This window comes from Ahaetulla prasina, chromosome 3 (assembly GCF_028640845.1).
Source record: "Ahaetulla prasina isolate Xishuangbanna chromosome 3, ASM2864084v1, whole genome shotgun sequence".
Taxonomy (NCBI): Eukaryota; Metazoa; Chordata; class Lepidosauria; order Squamata; family Colubridae; genus Ahaetulla; species Ahaetulla prasina.
Window position 1 is genome coordinate 215,072,584 of NC_080541.1, and position 14,067 is coordinate 215,086,650.

Consider the following 14,067-nt stretch of genomic DNA (forward strand, 5'->3'; position numbering starts at 1 on the left):
CCTGAAGACAAATGAAAAGAAATTCCATCCTTTATATTGCCAACCATTAGATTCGCCCTTATCCTTCACAAATAGTCTTCCTGAACTAAAAACACAAGAGTCATGTCTATTCTCCTGAAACCTTTTTTTTTTTTTAAAAAAAATCTCTTTTTTTTCACAGCTTGAGTAGTTGCAGGGAAAAAGAATAAAAAGAGGAGTAGCACGGAAGAAAACCAACACATTTAATATAAAACCAGTTTTCCCCCTGACATTCAGAAGTCTTGAAAAGCAGTTTATTACAGATCTGGTGGACGTTTGGATATTTAATTAAATGTCAAGTACATATTTGCTGTAGGAACAAAGATGAAAATTTCATTCATTCATGATCTGTTTGTTATGTGATTACTCAAACCTAAAATATATCAGCTGCTAGAACCTCCTCAAAGGCACTTACATATTTCAGGGGTCAAAAATCTAATTAACCCTAACTACTGTGTTTAGAATGTTGAATCATGTCAAATGAGTTCATGCTGACAACCTATTTTTGGCTCAGGGATTTATATACAACTCGTCCCACACCAATTCTATCTCCAATGTCCTTTAATGTTATTTTTCAAAAAGCCAAAAGAGGAGGGCTAGGCAAAGGGCCCGTGGGAATTGGTTGTCGAGCTGTTACTGTCCATGTTAGTTAACGTATCAATATATTATAACTGTTAAACTGTACCAGTAACGTTCATAGTAGATATAGCATGTATACACTATTGAAACAGTGACGTCTACGCTGGCTTGGGCATGTTGCGGGAATGGCTGATGGTCGGATTCTGAAAGATCTCCTGTATGGAGAATTAGTGCAGGGAAAGCACCTTAGATCTTTCTCTAAGCTTTCTCACAGCTGCGATATAAGGATATCTGCAAGAGGGATCTAAAGGCCTTGGGAATAGACATTAATGGCTAGGAAACCTTGACCTCTGATCATTCAGCTTGGAGGCTAAAGGCTCAGCATGGCCTTCTCCAATTTGAAGAGACACTTGTTCAGCAGGCTGAGGCAAAGAGGTAATCCTGGAACCAGTGAAATCTGGGGGCTGGGCAGGATACAGTATGTATCTGCCCTCAATGTGGAAGGGATTGACACTCTCGAATTGGCCTTTTTAGTCACACCAGATGCTGTTTTAGGACCTCTTTCCAGAGCACGATACCATAGTCTTTTGAGACTGAAGGTTGCCAATGAATGAATGTTCATAATTGTATTATATTTTTATTACCTGTAAACTATTTGGAGCCCATCCAGATTGAAGCAGGGATAAATCACATAAATAAGAATAAAAATAATAATAATAAACCAGATGACTTTGATATATAACACCTTTGATTCCAGTGTGGACTCCATCTTTGGACTCGAATGGGACAACTTGCCATGGTCAAATTGCTCTGGGTCAACTTGCATCAGGACAATTCAGCAAGTACAAAAGTTAAATTAATTTCAACAGAACCATGGCCAATAATAATAAAATAAAGTCAATCCAGAATTACAAGAGTTACAATAATTTTGATGAAAATGTGGTCACCAATAATAAAAGTAACGGAATGAAATGATTAATACAGTGTTGAACTGTCCTGCGGTGAGTTGGCCATGGCAAGTTGTCCTAGCCACCATTTGGACAGTTCTACTGAGTCAGGCCAAGGCCCAGCTTAACCCAGTTTTATTTTATTTCTCAAAGTGGCCATCCAGATGCCTCTGGGGTACTCAGAAGCAAGAAATGAAAACTTATCCCTTTTCCACTGTTTTTGTGCAACTGGTACAAGGAGACATACTGCCTCCAATATTAAGATTAATACTCCTTTATTGACATATTCTTCATGAATTTATCTCAACAATTGTTCTGGCCCACTAGCGGCCAGCGGATCTGGCAGCAGATTCGGACAGTGAGGAGGTTGGGGAGGAACATGGGCCAGTCCTGGAGTCTGGGGAAGGCTCTGGTGAGGGCTCTGCATCGGAGGCAGAGAGGGGGCCAGAGCTTTATATCAGTTATTAGCTACCTTTGGAGTCAGATATCAGGGAGGCAGATGAAAAGCTGGAGTCTGTTCCCAGCGTGCACATGTGCAGAGTTGCCAGATAAAGGGAACAGTTAAAGAACAAGGGTCGACTTGGGAGTAAGGTCACAGGTGGACGATGAATGGCCCCTCCCAAAGGGAATAAAAAAGGAGAGAAAGGGGAGTGGAGTTTGCAGGAAACAATTACTTCATTACTGCCTTCTTGTCAAGTATTGCGGTGTCTGAAAGATATCCACCTGGTCACTCTTCGAGACGGATAAAGGTCAGTAATTGTGAACTAACTTGACAGACTATGTGAGAGGAAAGACTTTGCTGGAGAGGAAAGGGGTTTATCAAGACGAGGACTTGGCTTCGTGCTGCTGGGGAAGCCTAGGTCAGAACAACAATTTTGAAAGCCATCCAGATTTATACACTGTGAGAGGATATGCGTTCATGAAGTAGGCCTACAGTAAATCAAAACGGAAAGAAAAAAATGAGAGATCTCTTGAGTGGAAAGGACTTCTTGAGTAATTCTCGTGTACTCTAAGAATGCAAGAACGAACTTCAAATTCTTTCCTTTCCTAAAGAAACTTTTGCAAGAAAGCAACCAAGCTCAGAGAGCACCAAGGACCCTACAGTCTTTCTTTTTCACTGTGAATCTATAAAACAAGAATGAGAAATATAGTGCTGTTTAAGAAGTTTGGAGTTACAACTTTAATACAACCAGTTATCTCGGCCCAGTGGTTGGAATAAGGGAGCTGTAGTCCAAATATTTGAAGGGCACCAAGTTGTCTAGTCGGCTGTAGAACTTCCATATCAAGTTTGGTTCAAGGATTACATTCTATCACATAAACTATCAAAGGAAATACATACCATCCTTATCTAAGAAGTTGTAAAATAATAATCTCACCGCTTTAGGTTGTATATTGAAGCTGTCTAAGCTAAGACTCATTGTACTTATAGATGGTTCTTACCAACTAGTTTGTCTAGAAAGGCTTCTGTGCAACCCACCATCAAACTTACATTCAGAATTCTTAACCAACTGCTAACCTTCAATCCTGGTGTTGCAATGCACTGAGCTGTGATACACTGAAGTGTCGTAATGTACTGTTAGTAATGTTATTTTTCTTCTCACCTATAGTAGAAGGTTAAAAACAGTGTACAAGAGTTAACTGTCAATGGAAATGATATTCCATTAGCTTCAAGAGCTTTGCAGTTAGGGAATTTTGGAGGAAGTTATCTCATTGCATGCTCATGCTAATCCCCGCCAAATTATTTTGACTTTCTGTATGTTATGAATTCACTGGCTTTATCTTATTATCTGTATGGAAGCCGATAAAACATAATGACAATTCAACAAGAAGGAGACATGGGACAACTCAATCCATTACCCACCCCTTTCAGGACAACTGATCAACAGAATTTTTACTTTATGTATTGGGTTGATAAATCATGCTGGAGAATTAATGGTATATATTCTGCTCTCATTTACATATAATACAGATAAAAGGATCTAGAGGTATTTAGTTGGATTGAAACAGTTACCTCTTTTTCAAAGATTATTCAAAGATTTTCCTTTAGGTCATTTTCTTCAAATATATTCCATGTCAGTGTTCTGACAGATACCCTAATTAAATCATGAGTCTCGAGCCAAGCTTCAAAAGAAATCCAGTTATTTATTAGGAGCTTGATGTCAGCACATTCCCAAGTGAAGCCAGCTCTGACCTTATATAATTTACGCTCCAATTATGACCCTGTTTCCCCCCCTTCCCCCAGGGTGCGTCATCAATCACATTCGCCAGCGGATCAATTTCGACAGGTTGTAGAGGTCACTCCCCTCAGCTGCTGTAGATAACCCTGGGATACAGCCTTGAGAGAGATAAGTGTGGAATGCGCATCTGTCTTTGGCTGCTGTGCCATTTTGTCGGTTAGCCTTCCCCCCTCCCCGGCCTTTGGCGACTCGAGAGCAGGCCAGGGATGCTTTGCGAGTTGATATTCCATTCAGAATTGGATGGAAAAGATCCAATCCAGGTGATTCAATTCATGAATGAACCCACATTTTGGAAACTACAAATCAAATGCTTCCAATAGGTTTCTAATGGGAAATTCCCAAAGGATTTCAGAATTCCATTGATAAACGGGCAGCTATTTAAATTTGTCAAATAAAATTATTACAAATCAGTGAGAAAGTCCCGGACCTCACAGCAGAAGTTTGATAATAAGGTTGCATAATGTTTTTTGACAACAAAAATCTATGTTTTCAGAAAGCAATTTCATAGTCTTCCTTTGCCTGCTCCTCCTCCTCTGCTTCTTTAGAATATCCAAAATGCATGCATTTGGGCTATATAAATCTTAAATCAGTTGTTCCACACTTTGGAAAATTCCTATAACTCACCCAGAAAATAATACAAGTTGGATTATTTTAGTCCACCCCTCCAATGGGATTTTTCCATGTATTTTTTCTGGAAAGGTAGAAAAAGTGGAATGAAAAATTCAGTGCCCTCCTCACCATAACAATGCGCTGTGAATTCATTGCAAAAGCTGAGAACCTAATCACTACTTTGGAATTCTGTGGCTGACAGCAGTCCTAAATAGCAGAACTGTATGGAGAAATACAGTTTCTCCATACAGATGCAGTGGCTCAGGGGCTAGGACGTTGAGCTTGTCAATCGAAAGGTCAGCAGCTCAGCGGTTCGAATCCCTAGTGCTGCCATGTAACGGGGTGAGCTCCCGTTACTTGTCCCAGCTTCTTCCAAACTAGCAGTTTTGAAAGCATGTAAAAATGCAAGTAGAAGAAATAGGGACCACCTTTGGTGGGAAGGTAACAGCGTTCCGTGTGCCTTTGGTGTTGAGTCATGCCGGCCACATGACCACGGAGACGTCTTCGGACAGCGCTGGCTCTTTGGCTTTGAAACGTAGATGAGCACCGCCCCCTAGAGTTGGCAATGACTAGCACATATGTGCGAGGGGAACCTTTACCTTTACCTTTTTATGAAGAAAATGCCAGGGTTATATAAGTCTTGATTTAGGTAATCTTTAGTGCCAGGTTGCAATTGGTTATATTTTGTGTGAAAACATAGGATCTCATTCTAGAAAAATAGGCTGTTATACATAGAGTGATGTCCGAACATAACCTGGAGACCATCTATACTACACAATGGGCATTATGTTTCAGCTGAGATGCCTCTTTTAATTTTTACTATTATTTTGCCTTCTGAGGACTACAAGATATCCAATGATATATGAATTCAAGGGGATATAACCCTAACCCTAAGTGGGATTAGGGAGGTTAGGCAGTGATGGGATTCAGCCAGTTCACACCACTTCGGGAGAACTGGTTGTTAACTTTCTGAGCAGTTTGGTGAACTGGTTGTTGGAAGAAATCATTAGGGCAGAGAACTGGTTGTTAAATTATTTGAATCCCACCACTGAGGTTAGGGGATATAACCCTAACCTTCAATGGGATTTTTTCCATGTCTTTTACCTGGAAAGGTAGAAAAGCTGGACTGAAAAAGTAAGCACTCTCCTAACCATAGTGATGCTCTGTGAATTCATTGGCAACATCCATTTTGCTCTACAAGCTCATGAGGACGTAACCCATAAAACCCTTTGGAGGATAAAGGGAGTTTAGGGACACTCAGAGTTAGGATTAGGTCCCCATGAACTTGTAGAACAAAATGGATGTTACCAATCAATTCACAGTGCATTGATCTGGTTAGGAGGGTTCTTACTTTCTTAGTCCAGCTTTTCTACCTTTCTAAGTAAAATACATGAAAAAAATCCCATTGGAGGGAAAACTCACTTAGGGTTAGGTTCTCTCCTCATAGAGTAAAATGGAAGTGGTCAGTGAATTCCCAGAGCATCGGTATAGATGGGAGGGCGCTGACTTTCTCATTCCAGCCTTTCTACCTTTCCAGCTAAAATACATGAAAAAAATCCCATTGGAGGTTAAACCCACTTAATGTTAGGTTTACTGTTAATGTTAGAGTACCATGTACTCGTAGAGCAAAATGGATGTCGCCAATGAATTTGCAGAGCATCAATATGGTTAGGAGGGTGCTGACCTTTTGAGTCCACCTTTTCTACCTTTCCAGGGAAAATTCACGGAAAAATCCCATTGGAGGGTAAACCCACTAAGGGTTAGGGTTACATCCCCATGAATTCATATATCATTGGATATCTTGCAGTCCTCAGAAGCCAAAATAATAGTAAAAATTAAAAGAGGCATCTCAGCTGAAACATAATGCCCATTGTGTAGTATAGATGATCTCCAATCTTGGTCCCTTTAAGACTTGTGGACTTCAACTGAGCCGTGGTGGCTCAGGCTGTAAGATAGCCTGTTATTAAAACACAGCTGCCTGCAATTACTGCAGGTTCTAGTCCCACCAGGCCCAAGGTTGACTCAGCCTTCCATCCTTTATAAGGTAGGTAAAATGAGGACCCAGATTGTTGGGGGGGCAATAAGTTGACTTTGTAAATATACAAATAGAATGAGACTATTGTCTTACATACTGTAAGCCGCCCTGAGTCTTCGGAGAAGGGCGGGATATAAATGTAAATAATAAAAAAATAACACTTCCAGAGTCCCTCAGCCAGCAAAGCTGGCTGAGGAACTCTGAGAGTTGAAGTCCACAGTCTTAAACGGACCAAGGTTGGAGACCCCTGGTATAGATGGTCTCCAGGTTATGTTTGGACAACATTCTATGACTAACAGCCTATTTTTCTAGAGTGAGATCGTACACCATGTTCCTGCACAAAGTATAACCATTTGCAACCTGCTACTAAAGATCACCTAAATCACGACTTATATAACCCCAGTACTTTCTCCATACAGTTCTGCTATTTAGGACTGCTGTTAGCCACAGAATTCCAAAATAGTGATTAGGTTCTCAGCTTTTGCAATGTTGAAACTTGGAGACATTTTTTCCTCCTTCTCCAACACCTTCATATTCAACTATTCCTCTTCTGCCTTTCAAGACATTGGTGTTTTGAACACTGCCTGCTGCTTCGGGAATACTGCTGCTGAAACATTTTAACCCTAATTGAAGTTCTCAGTTCAGAAAGCATTCCCATCTGCTTTGTAAAACTTTAAGATCCTCTTCCAAATCCATTGACGCCCAGTATGGTGCTTCTGTTTAGAAATTGCTGTAAAATCTACAGAGATTATTGACAGTTGTTTTGAACTGTTTCTCATCAATTATTGTAGTCTAGAAACATTTTTTGGGGATAGAAAATGGAGGGAGGGAGGGAGGGAGGGAAGGAAGGAAGGAAGGGAGGGAGGGAGGGAGGGGAAAGAAGTGAAAGGAAGTGAAGTAAAATAAAGGGAAGGGAAGGAAAAGGAAGAGTAGGGTAGGATTGGTAGAGAAGGGAAGGGAAGGAGGCAGGATAAGAGAAGAGAAGGGACAGAAGAGAAGGAAGGAAGGAAGGAAGGAAGAAGGGGAAGAGGAAAAAGGAAGGAAAAAGGAAGGAAGGAAGGAAGGAAGTTAGAATAGTGTAGGGTAGGGAAGGGTAGTGTAGGTAGGGAAGGGAAGGAGGAAAGAAGGAAGGAAAAGAGGAAGGGAGGGAGGCAGGGAAGAAGGAAGGAAGGAAGGGGGAAAGAAGTGAAAGGAAGTGAAGTAAAATAAAGGGAAGGGAAGAAAAAGGAAGAGTAGGGTAGGGTAGGTAGAGAAGGGAAGGGAAGGAGGCAGGATAAGAGAAGAGAAGGGAGAGAAGGGAAGGGAAAGGAAGCAAGGAAGAAGGGGGAAGATGAAAAAGGGAAAGGAAGGGAAGGGAAAGGAAGTTAGAATAGTGTAGTGTAGGGAAGGGTAGTGTAGGTAGGGAAGGGAAGGAGCCACCAGAGAAGGCCTCTGGTGGCTCAACAGATTAATGCAGTCTGTTATTAATAGCAGCTTGCTTGCAATTACTGCAGGTTCAAGTTCCACCAGGCCCAAGGTTGACTCAGCCTTCCATCCTTTATAAGGTAGGTAAAATGAGGACCCAGATTGTTGGGGGCAATAAGTTGACTTTGTATATAATATACAAATGGATGAAGACTATTACTTGACATAGCGTAAGCCACCCTGAGTCTTCGGAGAAGGGCGGGATATAAATGCAAATTTAAAAAAATGGAGGAAAGAAGGAAGGAAAAGAGGAAGGGAGGGAGGGAAGAAGGAAGGAAGGGGAAAGAAGTGAAAGGAAGTGAAGTAAAATAAAGGGAAGGAAAAGGAAGAGTAGGATAGGGTAGGTAGAGAAGGGAAGGGAAGGAGGCAGGATAAGAAGAGAAGGGAGAGAAGGGAAGCAAGGAAGAAGGGGGAAGGGGAAAGAGGAAAAAAGGAAAGGAAGGGAAGGGAAAGTAAAGGAAGTTAGAAAAGAGTAGTGTAGGGAAGGGTAGTGTAAGTAGGGAAGGGAAGGAGGAAAGAAGGAAGGAAAAAAGGAAGGGAGGGAGGGAGGGAGGGAAGAAGGAAGGAAGGAAGGACGGAAGGAAGAGTGGGCAACGTTCTCTCCCACTTCTGATTATTCATTCTTCCTATTCTGTATTTATTTTCTTTCCCCCGCTAGGTCAGACAGTTGATCCACCTGATGCGATATTGAAAAGAACCATTAGCAGTTCTCAGTGGCCTTGAAAGTGCTGCTGCCTAGGAAACCAGCTGAGTCCTGGTGTCATTCTGTCCTTAGGAAAAGAAAAGGTAGTTCAGAAGTGGGTGATTCAGAGCAGAGCAGCAGGGAGGACAAGTGTGATGAGCTTTGTTTGTAGGTCCATACAAATTACAACCACTGCAAAAATAAGACGTCTCCCGCAGATGTATCGCCCACACGCCACAGATTTTGTGCTCTGTGACTCTGTGGTTTCTTCCCCAAATCCCCAAAACTTTAACCTTAGACTGTCTACTGTAGACCTCACCCCATTCCTAAGAGGTCTGTAAGGGGCGTGCATAAGCGCACCAGCGTGCCTACCGTCCCTGCCCTAATGTTGTCTTTTATTCATATCCTTTTCATATATTTATAATTATGTTTACATTTGGATCTGTCATAAAATACATGCTTGACAAATAAATAAATAAAAATACATATTTTATTTATCACATTATTATAGATGCCCGTCTCTATACAAAACTATTGCATGGTAGTTCACTAACAATTTAAAAAATAGTGTAGAAACAGTAAACCAATAAATAAATAAAACAGTGTAAAAACAAGAAACCAGTGCAATTAATAAAACAGTTTAAGGGGTTATTTAAAACAATGTAATATCATAAAACAAAATTCGTAGTTGCAGTAATCACCTCCAAATTTTATAGTCAATATAGCTACTGCACTGGCTCTACCATACTCCCAGATCCTTATGTCAGAACCATGTTTTTCAGGCCTTAATCATTTCTCATTATACATAATTTCAATAACCCAGTCCTTCCTTCCTTCCTTCCTTCCTTCCTTCCTTCCTTCCTTCCTTCCTTCCTTCCTTCCTTCCTTCCTTTCTTCCATCCTCCCTCCCTCCCTCCCTCCCTCCCTCCCTCCCTCCCTCCATACATCACATCTCTCCATCCCACTGTTCTTTCTATCTTCTTCCTTTCCTTTCCTTTCCTTTCCTTTCCTCCCTCCCTCCTCCTCCCTCCTCCCTCCCTTTACCTCCCTCTCCCTCCCTTCCCTCACTTCAGTTCACCTCACTTCTTTTCCCTCCCTCCCTGTCTTTCTCCCTCACTCACTCCTTTCCTCTTCCCTTCCCACCCTTCTCTTCATTTCACTTCTTTCCCCTTCCTCCCTCCCTCCCCCTCTAACCTCCCTACCTACCTTCCTCCCTCCCTCCCTCCCTGTTTCACTGAGCAGAATATCATGCCACTGTGGATGATATATTTTTAATGTGATTGTTGGATTATTTTTTGGAAAGAATTGACACCTAGAGCACCCAGAAAGCATACGGAATATAAATCAAATAAATAGAATCAAATCCCTACCTATTTCCTTTCTACAGCAGTAGAACCTACGGCTTGTATGTTCTGTGCAATCCATTTTTTGAAGCCCCCAGAAGATACCCTAAATGACCCTGAAGCAGGTAAAAATAAAATCTCCTGCCCTTAGATGTCATTTAGGGAGAAAATGGAGCACAAGGGTGAAGTATATGCTCCATTCTCTCTCTCTCTCTCTCTCCCCCTCCCTCCCTCCCTCCCTCCCTCCTTCCCTCTCTCTCTCTCTCTCTCTCTGTAGTAAAATCTGTAGTCTCTCTCTTGTAGACTGGTTGATAGCTGCCTAGAGGCATTTATTTAAGTCAGTTGGCCATATGCATTTTTAAAATAAAACAAGCAAGCAACCCTAGAGATCTCAAAGGTCAGCAAATGGGTCAAATATAACCTTCCAAGTCATTTTCTGTGACTTTGCAATAGCACTTAGACCTACAGTATATACCACTTCACATCGCTTTACAGCCCTCTCTAAATGGTTGACAGAGTCAGCCTATTGCCCCCAACAGTTTGGCTCCTCATTTTACTGACCTCGGAAGGATGGAAGGCTGAGTCAACCTTGAGCCTGCTGAGATTTGAACTGCCAAACTGCGGGCAGCCGGTAGTCAGCAGAAGTAGCCTGCAGTACTGCACTCTAACCACTGTGCCACTGTGGCAATGAGATTGCTAACCAGCATGTACAAAGATGGTGAGCGTATACAGATGTTCAGGCTGGACCATGGGAAGCACATCAGGAAAGACTAATGAGTTTGGTCAGACCCAAAGATGACCCAGTATCAGTAGGCCATAGTGGTCAGGCCACATAGTTGTCCTGTAAGGCATCTCATGTGCAGCTCTGATCTTCTGGAACATCTGCTGGTCTTGTGCTGTACAGTAGACATGGCTTCAGAGGCTCCCTGCCTGCCTGTCGCACCAGAAAGATCTCTCTGTGAAAAACAGAAATGGAAAGGGGAGCAAGATGCAAGAATGATATTCCTATTAGCTGAGGGAAAAGCAGGCAGGAAGAAAGAAAATGTGATCCATGCCCAAGTAGGTAGTAGTAGATGCAATCAGTTCAAAAACAGGCAGACTTTATCAGAACAGCTGAGAATTAACTCATTCTCAGCGTAGTCTAAACTAAATCAAAACAAATTCTTTATAACACAATTCTTCAATCTTATCACCAATCTTGGTCTAATTAGGCAAACTGCCAAAGGCTTTTCTTGGCAAAAGTTAAAAAGCAGAAAAAGCCGACAAGAAATAAATGCAGCAAGACAAGGAGCAAGTCTATCAACATTGTTTTCGGACAAAGAGCCCAAACACTGTTGCTGGTCTTTTAAGCCTTATGGGAGGGGCCAGTCATCTCTTGGCCCTACTCCCGAGTCGTCCTCTTTGCTTTAGGAGAAACCCTTCAATACTTCCACTCTCACAATACTTGACAACACAGTATCAACAGTAGAAACCTTCAAATTTCTAGGTTCTATCATATCGCAAGATCTAAAATGGACAGTTAACATCAAAAACATCATCAAAAAAGGACAACAAAGACTGTTCTTTCTGCGCCAACTCAGAAAGCTCAAACTGCCCAAGGAGCTACTGATCCAGTTCTACAGAGGAATTATTGAGTCTGTCATTTGCACCTCTATAACTGTCTGGTTTGGTTCTGCAACCCAACAACAACAGACTTCAGAGGATAATTAGAACTGCAGAAAAAATAATTGCTACCAACCTGCCTTCCATTGAGGACCTGTATACGGCACGAATCAAGAAGAGGGCCGTGAAAATATTTACAGACCCCTCGCATCCTGGACATAAACTGTTTCAGCTCCTACCCTCAAAACGATGCTATAGAGCACTGCACACCAGAACAACTAGACACAAGAGCAGTTTTTTCCCGAAGGCCATCACTCTGCTAAACAAATAATTCCCTCAACACTGTCAGACTATTTACTGAATCTGCACTACTATTAATCGTTTCATAGTTCCCATCACCAATCTCTTTCCACTTATGACTGTATGACTATAACTTGTTGCTGGCAATCCTTATGATTTATATTGATATATTGATCATCAATTGTGTTGTAAATGTTGTACCTTGATGAACGTATCTTTTCTTTTATGTACACTGAGAGCATATGCACCAAGACAAATTCCTTGTGTGTCCAATCACACTTGGCCAATAAATTCTATTCTATTCTATTCTATTTAGCTGCTCTTGCCTTCTAGCCACTCTTCTCATGCGTGCACTAGGAACAGGCTCCTCCTGTTCCTCTGCCTCACTACTGTCAGCCTCTGGAGGCTCCGGAGTCTGCATATCACTCCCAGATGGCCCTGGCCCCATCTCTGCCTCTGACACAGAGCCCTCATCTGGGCCTTCCCCAGCCTCCAGGACTGGCCCATGTTCTTTCTCAGCCTCATCACTGTCCAATTCCACTGCCAGCTCCACAGGCTGCTAGCGGACCACAACAGAAAACAAGAATAGAATAGACTAGAATTCTTTATTGGCCAAGTGTGATTGGACACACAAGGAATTTGTCTTGGTGCATACGCTCTCAGAGTACATAAAAGAAAAGATGCATTTGTCAATAATCATACGGTACAACACTTAATGATAGTCATAAGGAAATAGTCAATATAAATCTTAAGGATACCAGCAACAAAGGAAAACCCGAAAGCTAAAACTCAAAGAAAGATTTATTTGCTCAGCCACGAGATGGAAAACAAAGGAAAGGTAGGCTTTGGGCATCTCTTAATTGGATGAGATGTCTCAATTTATATGATATAAAAATCATATGAAAAGCCTGGCATATCAATCCAATAATATAAACTAAATTTTCATGTTTCAGTTAATGAAAATGCTGCCAGCAAACTTGTCCTAGTGAAATAGCTTTTTTTGCAAACAAAAAAAAAGGAAAGAAAAGAAAAGAAAAGTTTACTCTGATACTTTTTTCCTTTATCTTTAATTCTTTAGAGATTTTTGCATGAGAAGACTTCAGTGTTCTCATCTTCATGAATCTGTCCTGTTCAGTTATCATATGTGGTTTTTTTTATACGAGTCCATTTTACTTCCATAATGCAGCATTTTTAGCTCTGTTCCCAAAATCACATATAACTAGGAATACAATATATACACGTTTTCTGCTATAGATCTATAACTCTTATCTATCCTGTTTTTCCCAAAATAAGACACCCCTGATAATAAGCCCAGTCAGTCTTTTGAGAGCATGGCAATAAGACCAAGAGCTTATTTCAGGGTTCAAAAAAATATAAGACAGGGTCTTATTTTCGGGGAAACATGGATAAGTATAAGAGTATACAGTGTCTTACTAGGTTAGTATGGCTAATTGTCTACAACTTTGCAAGTCTGTCTCTTGCAAAGATGGCTTTCAACCAATCATTGTTCAATCTGACTTAGTCAATAACTGAGCCAATCTTCTCCTCTCCTCTCCTCTCCTCTTCCCTTCCCTTCCCCTCCCCTCGTCTCCCCTCCCCTTCTCCCCATCTCCATCCCCATCACATAATTTCTGGAAAATATAAAAACACAAGTAATTGCAAACGTTTTGCTGGATCTAGGACTTGATAAAATATATGTTTATGAATTTTAGCCAAACTTCCATTTCCTCATTAAATTTTGAACTGAGAAAAATAAAATGGTTTCAAGAGATGTGATTAAGTACATTTTTAATATTGATTGAAATGTTTATTTTCTGAAGAATCTGAATTTAATTCCAAATCATTGAAATCCATTGCAATGTTTGCATTGCAAACCAACATGTAAAGTAATGAAATTAAATTGTGATCTACTGTATATATTTGTCCAAGAAGTGCAGAAGTTCAGAATTTGCTTAAGAGAATTTACCAAGACTGAAATCCACTATGTTCTTTTTAGATAAGAGATCATTGCAAGCACCTCTCATGGTGAGAGTATAAAATGAGCCAAATGCAAGCCAGTCTCAGCTACTGTTCATAATCGCAGAATTAATAAATTAATTCAATAATAAATTGTCGGGCTATTGTGTTTGTACAGAATTACTGGTTCTGTATGAGTGACATGAAGTAGCTGTGAAAAAGTTTGTTATAATGGCATTAGCTCCCACACCTCATTTAGAACAGGGAATAATGAATGATGCTGTGTTCTATAATT